This window comes from Carassius auratus, linkage group LG36F (assembly GCF_003368295.1).
Source record: "Carassius auratus strain Wakin linkage group LG36F, ASM336829v1, whole genome shotgun sequence".
NCBI classification, from domain to species: domain Eukaryota; kingdom Metazoa; phylum Chordata; class Actinopteri; order Cypriniformes; family Cyprinidae; genus Carassius; species Carassius auratus.
Window position 1 is genome coordinate 908,249 of NC_039295.1, and position 12,423 is coordinate 920,671.

Below are 12,423 nucleotides of genomic sequence, written 5' to 3' on the forward strand. Positions count from 1 at the left end.
ATCGATCAGAGATTCTTACTGTACATGAACAACAAGTGTTTCCTTTGAGACAAAGTTTAAAAGAAACATGACTGAGGGTTAAAAGCACAGCTTCTTTTTTCAGGGTTATCAAAATCCTGTTAATCATAAAGCTACGAAACAGCACCAAACAGTATTTCAGACGCGCAGTATCTCATCGCTGAGCTTTCTAACGAGACAGCGGCGTGATCAGAGCTTGCTGATGTATCTTTGACCACCTAACACACTGATCCTCAAACACTCACATTCACTGATATTGAGATCTCGCTGAACTTCTCATCAGCCTAAACTTGCAAAGAAGAAGCTAGCTTGTTTTGAGAGAGAATGAAAGTGAGAAAAGCACTTACTCTGGAGCATCTGGGAGCCATAGTGCCATTTACATGAACATTCTGTGGCTGCAGCACTAAAAATAGAGCGGCCGGGCCAGTTTGCACTTTTCCATGCACCCAGTGCATTTGTCATTGGGAAGCCCCAAGCAGACGCCGGCCGTGAACTGGGCTCAGATCAGGTGAGGTCAAGCAGGAGCAACAGCTGTGTGCAGATCCATGCGTCTGTGGGCAGGTGATGGGGTTTTCTCTCAGGAGAGTGTGTATCACAGCGTCTGCGTCCACACTGGCAAACACAGCTCTCGCATTATCCCCGCAAATCCTGCATAATCTGTGCCTCAAAAGTCATTACGCCATAACTATTGAGCAAAAGGTTATTCAGAACTAATCCAGCTCTCCCGCTCGCTGAAGGTTGTCCTCTATCATATGGAAAGGTCCAGAAGTGTTTAGAAGGATCCCAGGGATTCACAAAGCTTTCTTGAGTTGAGGGGGGAACTGGCATAAAAAACACTCAGCTGTTTGAGTGTTAATCAGTGTAACGAACGGCACATTCTTTCTCTGGAACTGCACGCTTCCACTGAAGGACTGGCTGAGCTCTGTTTGTGACACATTTTAACCACCTTCTTCACAAAAGAAAAAAAATAACGTGTGACAGAGTGAATCTCACCGGAAACTGGATGGGTCATGACTCCAAAATCAAAAAACAAAAAGAAAATTAATAGTATTGTTCACCCAAATGTATTTACCCTCATGCCATTCCTATAACCTGTATGTGTCTTTCTTTCTTTCATTTCGTTTCAGTTTAAGGACCAAAAACAACCTTTAAACCAACATTTAAACACAAAATGCCATTCACAACCAATTTTACTTTACATTTGTTTTTACTTATTCAAAATATGAGCCTTATAGGTTTAGTAGTAGTAATAATAATAATATGTTTAATAAGTTAAATTTAATATTTTTTGCTTTTGATTTTTTGGTGAAACATTTCTTTGTGCGATCCCCCAGTAAAGGATCCTCCAGAAACGTCTGGTATGAGGCTTCCTGAAGAGAGTGATTTAACCTCACGGCATGCTCGGCATCAAACAAAGCCTCCTCTGGTGAGGTCCTGAGGTCTTGATGGAGAAGACATGTGAAGACAGCTGTAGGACTGGGCTTCCCATGCCCTTTGGGCTGGAGCTGGACATCTCCCACAGGCCAAGCCAGCTTTAAATAGCATGCCCTCCCACCACAGATATTATTAGTAAGCTACATGTGCTGAACCTCCTCATGGCCAAACTTCTGCCTTTATAAGCCCAAATTCCTCACCCGCTGACTCCAGCTGATTTTGTAGTCACACACCGTTTCCTGCAATCGCACGCAGTTCATGAACACTGGAAGTTAAGTGTGTTTCAGTGTCTTTATGGTCATGAATGCATCCCAGTTCACATACACACATGTAGTCTGGTGATGGGAAATGATATACTTTTAAAAATGAGTAAGAGACCGAACGATACATCATACATCAGCATGTATTCATTTAAAAGCATCATTTCTTATCTTTAAGCTTTTGCTTTATTGATATAACATGCCATTTTTCTTCTTTAGGTTCTTCAAGAAGGTTCACTTCCAGGCATTAAAGCCCTTCTTTTTACCCTTATGGTAAAAAAAAATCATTATGTAAACATATAGTACAGATGTGTTTATTATTAATTAATTGCAATTGTGAAGTCAGACAACTTTGCTCATAAACAAAGCATAAATATATCATTTATGAGCGTAGTATGATCGTGACACACTAATCCTGAATCTCATATATTTAGGATGAAAAAATGCAAACAGGGATGCAGCTGATGATGGCAAATCTGCTTTGTATAAACCTGTTCTGTTGTGTTTGCTGATTAAATCACCATGCATAATCACTCATGCACATCTGAAATGAACTCACTGTGAAAGCATACAGTATGTGCATTATTAAACCACCGGCCCGGAGTCACAAGAACAGACTAACACTCATTATTACAATGTTTCTGACGTTTCCCTCAGATACAGGTGTCCCGTTACACACAGCACACCAATGCTCAACAAAGAGCAAGAGAAGAACACTCTCCAGGAGGCAGACATGTCTCTGTCACAGTCTACAATCAAGAGAAGACTTCACCAGAACAAACACAGAGGATTCACCGCAAGCTGCAAACTAGACCCGATTAGACTTTGGCAAAAAAAAATCTCAAAAATCCAGAACACTTCTGGAAAAGCATTCTTTGAACAGATGAAATTACGATCAACCTGCACCAGAATGACGTGAAGAAAACAGCTGATGATCCACAGCACACAACGTGGAGCAGTGTGAAGCAGGAGCGTGCATGAAGGTAAAAAGGTGATTATTATTTTGTAATGGCCAAGTCAATCTACTGATCTTAACTCAACTGAGCAGAAACTAAAGAGCCACAAACACAACCACTAAAGTCAGCTGCAGTAAAGACCTGGCAAAGCATCACAAAGAAGAAACCCAGGTCCTGCTGATGTGCATGAGCTCCAGACTCAAGGCAGTCATTGCCTGCAAACCATTCTCAATTTTATTTATGATTATAAGTATTTGTCTAATTACATTTGAGCCCCTCAAAATGGAGCACTGTGTATAAAAATGGTTGTAATTCCAAAGCATTTTATGTTGTATTTCGAATGTTACAATCCAACACGAAAATTGTTCATCGTATGAATCTGAATTGCAATCGGCAGCAGTGTTTGCGTATGGCCCTGCTGTTGACTACATAAAACAATAGCACACTTAAAATACTTTTTATTTGCAGTTAAAATAAATATAGTGTGCATTTAAATTGAAAGCAATTAGCCAAAAGGTAAAAGTCCTTTTTGAACCACTGAAGTAGGCTTTAAGCACATCTTTATATGTAATATCATTATTCCTTCTATTGTCTTTGAAATATAATTTAAATGTAGCGTTGAATCCACTTATAAGCATTTGTGATAAACTTAAACATACATACTTTTCTATTGAAAATTGTATGTACGTATTTAAATAATAAAAAAATAATAATATTTAAAGTTGCAATTTTGAACATCAGAGACTCATTTTGGAATCTGTTTCCCTTTTAAGTTTATCTGAACTATTATACAGTTACTTTAAGTTTTCAGTATTGTTTTTTTCCCTGATGAGTGTGACCCTCTCAGGATTAAAAAAAACAGTAGAAATGGATGTTTTAGAGGTTTTGTTTCTGAATGCTCTTGATATTGAGTCTCAGCAGGCCTCTGAAGGCATTAGCATTGGTGAAGAACAAGAACAAGATAACGGAGAAGATACGAGGTCAGAAGAGTCCTCTCCAATAGCTCAGGACACGGATGCTCTGGACAGAGAGCACTGGCAGCTGCTTTGGCTTGCTGCTCGACGACATCTGGACATTTCTGTTCAAACAAACTCCCGTCTAACTTTGACTATTCATTAGGAGCAGGAGCGCTGCAGCTGTCTCAGGAACAAGTCATTACAACAGAGTCCAACCACCTGCTCCATCAATATTGGTCCTCAGGTGCTCATTTCATTAGCCGGAATCAAACGCTCCCCATGAGAGAGGCTCCTGACTCCAAAAACACTTCTGTGCATCACAGGAGACGTGTCCGGCGGCCAGAAAGAGCCACATCACAGAAGTCTGCTGGATTACAGTGTGTGCGAACACTGACACAATTCAGGTTTGACAAATACTGATGATTCTGCCTGTGACCAATCAGATGCTCCCAATGACAAAACATCAATTCAATTGATTAAATGTTGACTAAGTTGGTTTTGACATATGAACATCCAAATTGCGCTCATATATTTAAGGTAGGAAATGTTCAAAATGACTTAATGGAACATGATCTTTACTACTTGATTTTTGGCATAAAAGAAAAATCGATAATTTTGACCTATACAATGTTTTTTTTGTCTATTGCTAAAAAAAAAAACCTTGGCAAAATAAGACCAGGGTCCCATTTAAATGTGCTTTAATGTGTTTAAATGTGCTCTTTATTCAGCGTTGTTGACTAAAAAACTGCTAAATGAATTATTCTCCGTCTCTACAGCCACTATGTGTGATTCTGAAGAAAGAAATACAGAATCACAGGTGAGGCACACCTTTGTCTGACTGCATTATCTCTATTAATTCACTCCTCCGCTGAGCCTGTGTTTGTTCTCATTGTTGAGAAGCACAGCTGTGTGAGGGGACTGACAGGCTAAGAACAGACGCTTTCATTTAGGAAAAGAAGTGTGATGCAGTCACGTGTGCAGAGAACTTTAATTGGATAACTGCATATGTTATCTTGCACGCTCTGAAAGGAGTTTATACTGTGACAGTCAAAGTGAATTCAATTAAAAGACAGAAAGGAGCTTTCAGAGAATCGCTGATTGATGACGTTTAATTTCATTCTGTTGAATGTCTTTGTTAGTTGCACAATGGAAGAATTAAATAACACAATAACTCAATTAGCTTTACTGTGGTAAAATCACTGCTATAGACAGGCTCAAGTGGTTTAGCAATACCATAAAAGACACCATAAAATAACAACGTGTTTATAATTATGATAATCATTTGGTTGTGTGTGCATGACCATGGCATGTACGATATGTCAACCTCCACTAAAGATCACTGTTGACATCTCTACCATGTGCGTAATGTCCATGAATACTAACAGTGCAAACATGTCAGGCTCTTCCTATAGAAAATCCATGAGTTCCCACCAAAGCGTGCACAAGTAGCTGGGTCTGAAACCTGAATCAATGTGAGGAAGCTGATGGCCTTGTGAAAGCAAGCTCCGCTCCTTCAGCTCCTGATGGAGCCAGGGAACAGACTGAAGGGAAATCTTTCTGGGAAACAAATCAATATGTATAATTGCAATATCTCCCTCGCTGATACTGTTTGGGAGTTTTTAATTAGAGGTCATTCATTTCTCACCAAACAACCAAGCCATTTCAAGAATAAAGTAAGCTTGAAGCCATTAGCATTGACAACACTGAGATTACCGCCGTATTGAACTCTGTCATATTAGTTTGGTTATTTAATAAAAGCTTAATAACTATGGAGACTTATCAAGAGTAAGTAAGAGTCCCTAAAGCAACTAGATAGATTTATTTTTTGCTTGTTTGAATTGAACAGCTTTTGAATTGATTAGCAAATGAAGATGTGATTGGTTATATTGGGATATTATTAGCAGACGTAACCAGATGTTCAGATATGATAAAACTTCTGCAATGCAACCCTCCTTCATCTTCAACGGGTCCCACCAAAAATTACTTGAAAAAAAAAATTGTGTTAAATGAAAAACCAAAGCTAAAATATGCTTAAGTCCCTCCCACAATTATATATGTGAAGTAATCATAAATATCTGACATTAATACTAGTTATTTGAATCTCTTTTGATTTGGTTTGAAACCATGTTTGCCTCTCAGTTCATTTATTATTAAAAGTGATTTGTCTGTCATTCACTATACTACTATTAAACATTTTATTTGTGACCCTGGACCCCGAAACCAGTCAAAAGGGTTATTTTTTTCGAAATTGAGATTTCTACATCATCTGAAAGCTGAATAAATGATCTCTCCATTGATGTGTGGTTTGTTAGGAAGACAATATTTGGCCGAGATACAACTATCTGAAATTCTGGGGAAAAAAATCAATATATTAAATAAACAAAGTTGCCCAAACAACGTTCTTAGCAATACATATTACTAATAAAGAATAAGGAAATTTACAGAATATCTTCATGATAATTAATATCCTAATGATTTTTGGCATAAAAGAAAAATCGATCATTTTGACCAATATTTTTTGGCTATTGCTACAAATACACTGTGCTGTTTATGATGGGTTTTGTTCTCCAGGGTCATGTTCGTGTAAGCATTTAAAAGAACGAATAATATTTGAAACATTCTGCATGTTCAGTTCTCAAGAAGCAGTGATGCTGTGTCCAGGCAGGAAGAGGACGGTGAGGTCACAGGAAGTGAGGTCTCAGTGAGTAATCAGGGACGAGGCGTCTCTCACAGATCACACACACAAACACTCTCAAACACAAGGCTGCTGTAGAGCATCATTCTGCAGTGTTGGCACAACATAGGCCAAGATTAAGTACATAAATATGGTCAAATACAATATTAGTACACAGGTAAAGCAAGTATAGAGCCGTGTTTTTCATCATCTTTCATGATTTGAACCCTTCAGCAGCTTTCTGTGGTTGAACACATACACAGTCATCTGTATTATTCTGAGCAGGGATGGATTGGGAGTAAAAAACATCCCTGGATTTTCTTCCAAATGTGCCCTCCACAACTACAGACAAGTGCTACCATCTCACAATATTACAGCAATCAATGTATCGCTTTTGTGCCAAATATCATATCAAAAACTCATGGTGACCCTGCTGGAAAAAAACTACCTTCACAGAAATTCTAGGCCTAATGGTTTCCACAACATATACCATTAGAAACATTACAAACTTTCATCAACTTTTAACCATTGTAGTGTGTTTTGGGAGGTTTCATTAGGGTTTAGTGGTTTTAACATCACTTTTGTTTTGATGATGAACCAGTCAGGCCAACGGCTGTCAAACAGAAAGGTTTCTCCAGAAAGTGCAGATGAGCAGTCCACCCCATCATTAACCCTTCTGAGCTTTCTATGGTCCTGAATATATCATCTGCTTTCATACGCCAGATCAGCTGTTTCATAACGCTGGGCAGCCACGAGTAATGTCAGAGTAATGTCATACATCATTTCACACAAGATAGAGTAGCATGCTGTCGTTTTCGTTTAAAGGCATGGGATCATTCTTGGGTAAGGCACTGGTGTGCTGCCAGAAATGTTCATCAGATGTGATGTGGACTGATGCACAAGCGTTGTGTTCCTGACGTTCAGTGCAGGAGTGCAGCGTATGTCCAGCGCTCAGCTGTGTGTGGGTCCAGGGTCACAGAGATCACGAGCAAACATTGTGGGAAAGGCTGATCATTGCTGTTTGTCTTTGGGATTTCATACATCCACTCAAGATCTCTTGAAAATCTCTGCTTATTTTCCACAGTATGGCTCTTTTCTGCTATCTTTGTACACCCACGTCATCCTCAAGACATCCCATAATCAGCAACCAGCACTCATGGAACCACTTTGTCACTTGCGTAAAAAACGGATTCAATATTTGTGTTGTGTATAAAGTTTACATTCTACTTAAAGTTCATTGCATATAGCATTGTTGACTGTAGCCCAACACGTATCTCAGCCTCAACTGCTGTACATGTGAATCAGAGAGATAAAAGCTCATTTCGTGAAGCAGCCGTGTCAGTTTATCTTGCTTCTACAAGTCTTTGAGCTGTTTTATCATGACTTGTGTTTCAGGAGCTTCGTAACAGTGATGTGTAATGCTGCACCGGGTGCACTATCGAGCAAGTTTACTACATATAAAAAAGTACTGTTTCCTCCAGCGAAAATCTAGCCCTTAACACAAATGAACGAACACTTATTTAAATATACTAAATCTAATCATAAGTACTTTATACATACAATACTTTGCAAAGGTCTTAGTCACGTTAGTATTTTCACCCAAAAGAATGGTGTTCGGCCAGTTATTTATATATTTCGCTGTAGTGTGTCAGTATAAAATATCAGTTTACATTTACAAACATTCATTTCATCTGCTTGTGCATTCAAAATCACACTAGATTATTATTAAAATTAATGGCAAACTGATATTTCCTTCTGACACACTACAGCAAAAGATATAAATAACTGGGTTAAAACCTTTTTTGGGGTGAAAATACTAATGTGCCTAAGACTTTTGGACAGTACTGTATTTTAAAAACGACATTGTTGCTACTTTATAAATAATGAGCATACAGTAATTCACAGAACTGATTTAAGACAGTGACAGACAGCACTCATCTTAACTAAATATCAGAGTGAGTGACAGAGATACAGTAGAAACATTATGTGTGGTTTTGTATTAAATAATGACCCAGATTGTGAAATACATTTATTAGCCTTAGATTAAGGGAAGCACAATTTATGAAAAGAGAGCATCCAAGGTGAAAGCTATGGATTTATTTTAAATATTTGTAATGTTCTTTAATATTATCCATCGTTTCAGGCACCGCTTAGGCGCCGGTGCCGTTTTAAAAGTATCAAAAAGTATCAAAAAGGCACTGGACCCTACTTAAAAGTTATTATTTCTCACTGGCTCATTTACCAAATGGGTGCTTTCTCTTCCTCCTCCACAAATTAAGCTACTGTAGGTAGTTTGATAGCCAGACATTTGAATAAATTAGCGTTTGCGATTGATAATGTTGTGATAAGTAGGATATACCAACTTTGTAACTCGTCACCCCCCCCCCCCAAACACTGCACATAGCAGACGTATGTAGCGAATACAGGAAGAAATCAATCAAGAAGGTATCAGGATTTTTAGTTTTTGATTAATCACTTGGATTAATAATTCATTTTGACAGCACTATAATGTTTATTGTAAATAGACAACGATACACGTGTAATTGTTACTAAGCCTGCACCAATGCCCTTGTCTATTGCCCTCGTCCATTGCACCATTACAATTCTTATTGGCAACCAGTCATCATATCTCTAGTTCTTTAATGTATCTGCATTGTACTAAAATGCGTTCATTTTCAATGGGCTTATATGTGGCTGAATCCCAAATTTTTCAACATGAACATTTTATTATAACATCATTTATGTAATTACTGAAATGAATAACAGATGTAATTACATGCAGGTATTTTTAAAAAGTAGGTACAATGTGAAAACATGCATGTACACAATAACTAAGCACATTGTACCAAATATTTAATATATATGTAAGAACATTGCCTAGCAATGCCAGTTAATATGAAGTGGAACTGGTACATTTTGGACGTTGGCAGAAATGTGCCAATGAGCCTCTTTAGGTTGTAAAAAGTGGGAGCAAAGCTTTAAACACAAGTGTGCTAACAGTATCTACTTCAGACCTCGAGTGATTCCCAACAAAACACTCCTTCCACTTCTACTTTGAAGTCAAAATGGTCCAGTGTGCTTTTACCACAATTATGTTGCCATGAGATTACCTATGATTTTTACTCTCGCTTTATAATGTTATGCCTAAACAACCATCATTAATCTTTAAAACCGCTTTCATGCTAAATATAACTGGAATGCTAATATATCAAAGTACACCTTAAAAGAACACTGCCAACAACTAAACAAAATACAGTAAGTGTGAATGACCTCTCAAATACCATTTACATACTAAAGCAAGTGTACTTAGTGTGCTGCATACTAATTATTTGGCATTTGAATGATTTCTGCTTTGATAACATTTGGCTACGTGGTACAAAGGAACAGCTGAACGACTCTCTTGGTAATATTAAATATAACCTAGCAGAACACCGTACTGTGCTGCCAATAAAGATGAAGCAGTGCATTTAAAGGACGTGCTCTTCATGTCAGATTAAGACATGCTGCATTATGAAATCATTCTGCATTGTGACAACAAGCCCTCCACTTCAAGAGGACAACAGGCAACAATATATATATATGTGTTGGAAAAGAATCACTAAATATATAAAAAATGCCACAGTTGATTGTTCGGACATGTAAAAGTGCTTTTTAATGCCATGTGAAAGGTAAAAGCTCAGTGCTGTGCTAAAGAGCAAACCAGAGCACATTACACACTGAATATTTCACAGGTCATGATTTCTGTAATCACATCTCGATCCAACGGGGTCATGCTGTCACACTATACACTCCACAATAGCAACACACTATTACAGGCTTTTCAGCAAAAGTGCAATGATTCATGATGCAGCATATATAAGGATAAGTTCATATTTATCTGATGGCAAACCAATGTTTTGTTGTTTCTGTATAAACTGAATGTATAAACTGATTAAATGTATACCATGAAATGCAAAGCAAGTTGATTTGAAGAAAAAAAAAGTGAATGTTATCAATTGCATCCAATTACAATATATCTAGAGAACATTACAGCCCTTTCTCTCTCTTGATTTCAGATTTAAGAACATGCAAAACCACAAAGAGAAAACAAGAACTTGTGTTACTTTGCAACCAGCCCTACAGCTTACACACAGTCAAATACTGATGTGAGCATCTGACACAGTACTTTAACAGTCCAGTGTCCTGTGTGCATTATTATTCTTCACAAATTACCCTGCTAAAATAAAACTTCCCCTCACAGACACTAGAATAATTCGCTCTTGTAGCACTTAGTACAGTAAAACAGCAGAAATGCCTTCATTTGACTGCATGCTTTATTTCAACTCATAATATGGAACAACTATATCCAACAGATGTAACATTAACAGGTAAACAATGAAATAAAACCAGGAATTAACTCCAGTCAGAAACACAGCTCTGAGAAGAGTCGAAGCCTCCATCAGATCACCTGCATATCAATAAATATCACTGGAGACAGCAGGATTGGTGAGAAATATGTGATCGTCGAGGTCTGAATCCGCAACGCTGCTCTAGTTCTTCTCACAATGAAAACACAACTAATGCCTCAGCAATGAAAACACACAAACATACGTGTAGTCATAATGGGGCTCGTACTTTATTCAATTCATTTCAGACATCTCAATGTATATTTAATTTTGACCCGCTCGTGTCTGATGTGCGCTCTCTCTCTCTCTCTCTCTCTCTCTCTCTCTCTCTCTCTCTCTCTCTCTCTCTCTCTCTCTCTCTCTCTCTCTCTCTCTCTCAGAGGAGCATCAGTGACGCTGTCCACGGTTATGTGTTCGCACTGCGTTGAGGATCACGCGTCGGTCGCGGTAAAGCCATGTAAACTCACCTCGGTCGGTCTTCTGGCGTGTGTTCGGTGCTTCAGCGCTGTGAGTTTGCTGGAGATCCGGGGGTTGAGAGTAGATTGAAGTGACTGAGATTTTTCCATTACGTCTCTTATATGTTACCCCGAGGGGCAAAGCAAAAGCAGCTCTCACTGCACATGGGGACGTTTACATTCATTCACTGAGACAAATGCCCTTCATCTGTGAGCAGCTCGTGTGAATTACACACACTCCCTCCTAAAACACAACTGCTGTCCTAAAAAGTTCACTCTAAATGCGTTAAGATATCAGTAATACATACAGGCCGTTTCCACTGAATTAAATAAATAACACAATTGCAACTTTTTTGATTTAAAATTGTATCTCTTGTATCTCTATAATTGTATTTAAAATTGTATTTATGTATTTATTATCATTATTACTTTTAATTAGTATTATGTTTTGCTGTAGCTACTAAACGCTTGTGAAGATTAAAGGGTTAGTTCACACAAAAATGAAAAGGGGGGCATGGTTTCTTTTTTTTTTAAGCACCCCTGGGCGCCGCCATTGGCTAGCAGACCCCCACCTGCTGTTAGCATTCCATTGAATCCCATTCATTTTGGCGTCACTTTGACAGCGAATAACTTTACATCTGAGGTGTTTAAAGACTCAATTTGTCCATTAATTATTTCTAAAGAAACACGAAAATGTATAAAAGGCTCCATTACCTTGTATCTTACGGTATGGTCCCGTAGAAGCAGTTTTTGTAAAAAAAAAAAATACGCCAACGATTGCGTCATAACCAGCGACTCTCTGTCGCACAGTACAGAAATTACCGTATGGACTGGAGGAGAAACTCGCAGGCAATCTTTTACTGTCTATGAGGCTATCGGAGGGACGTGGAGGCATAAAGTCAAGGGAGATAATTAATCAGAATACTTACCAAAATTTGCTCCTGTTCACGCTCGCCTGTTCTGGAAGATTCGGTGGGTGATTCAGATTTCTCTTGGCGCAGCGATTAGAAGATTTACAGGTTGCTCACGTGACATCTGCAGTACGGCCGACCCCCAGGAAGTGTGTGCTTCTAATTGACTGGCTAAAACCTGATGTCTAATTAACATATCCAAAACCTCAGAACAACTTGATGATGTAACATAAACTATGGACTCTCTCTTTTCTAGCACTTTAAATACAGTTGCTCCTTTACGCTTAAGGAAGGTTAAGGAAACCAGTTTGACACCATGGTATAATGAGCATACTCGCACCCTAAAGAGAGCAGCCCGAAAAATGGAGCGCAGC

The 12,423-nt window shown here is 38.4% G+C and overlaps 1 protein-coding gene across 2 annotated transcripts in view; it reads right to left on the reverse strand.

The window, feature by feature from the left end:
* Positions 1-11,247, reverse strand: part of atp2b2 (ATPase plasma membrane Ca2+ transporting 2) — a 132,134-nt gene extending 120,887 nt beyond the window's left edge. The window contains exon 1 of one of the 2 annotated variants that reach the window (XM_026240754.1): positions 11,151-11,247. The gene's annotated coding sequence lies outside the window, so the exon portion shown is untranslated. Of the gene's footprint in view, positions 1-365; positions 387-11,150 lie in introns of those variants that run through there. The other variant, XM_026240756.1, reaches the window with a different exon arrangement.
* Between the last annotated feature and the right edge of the window lie 1,176 nt (positions 11,248-12,423).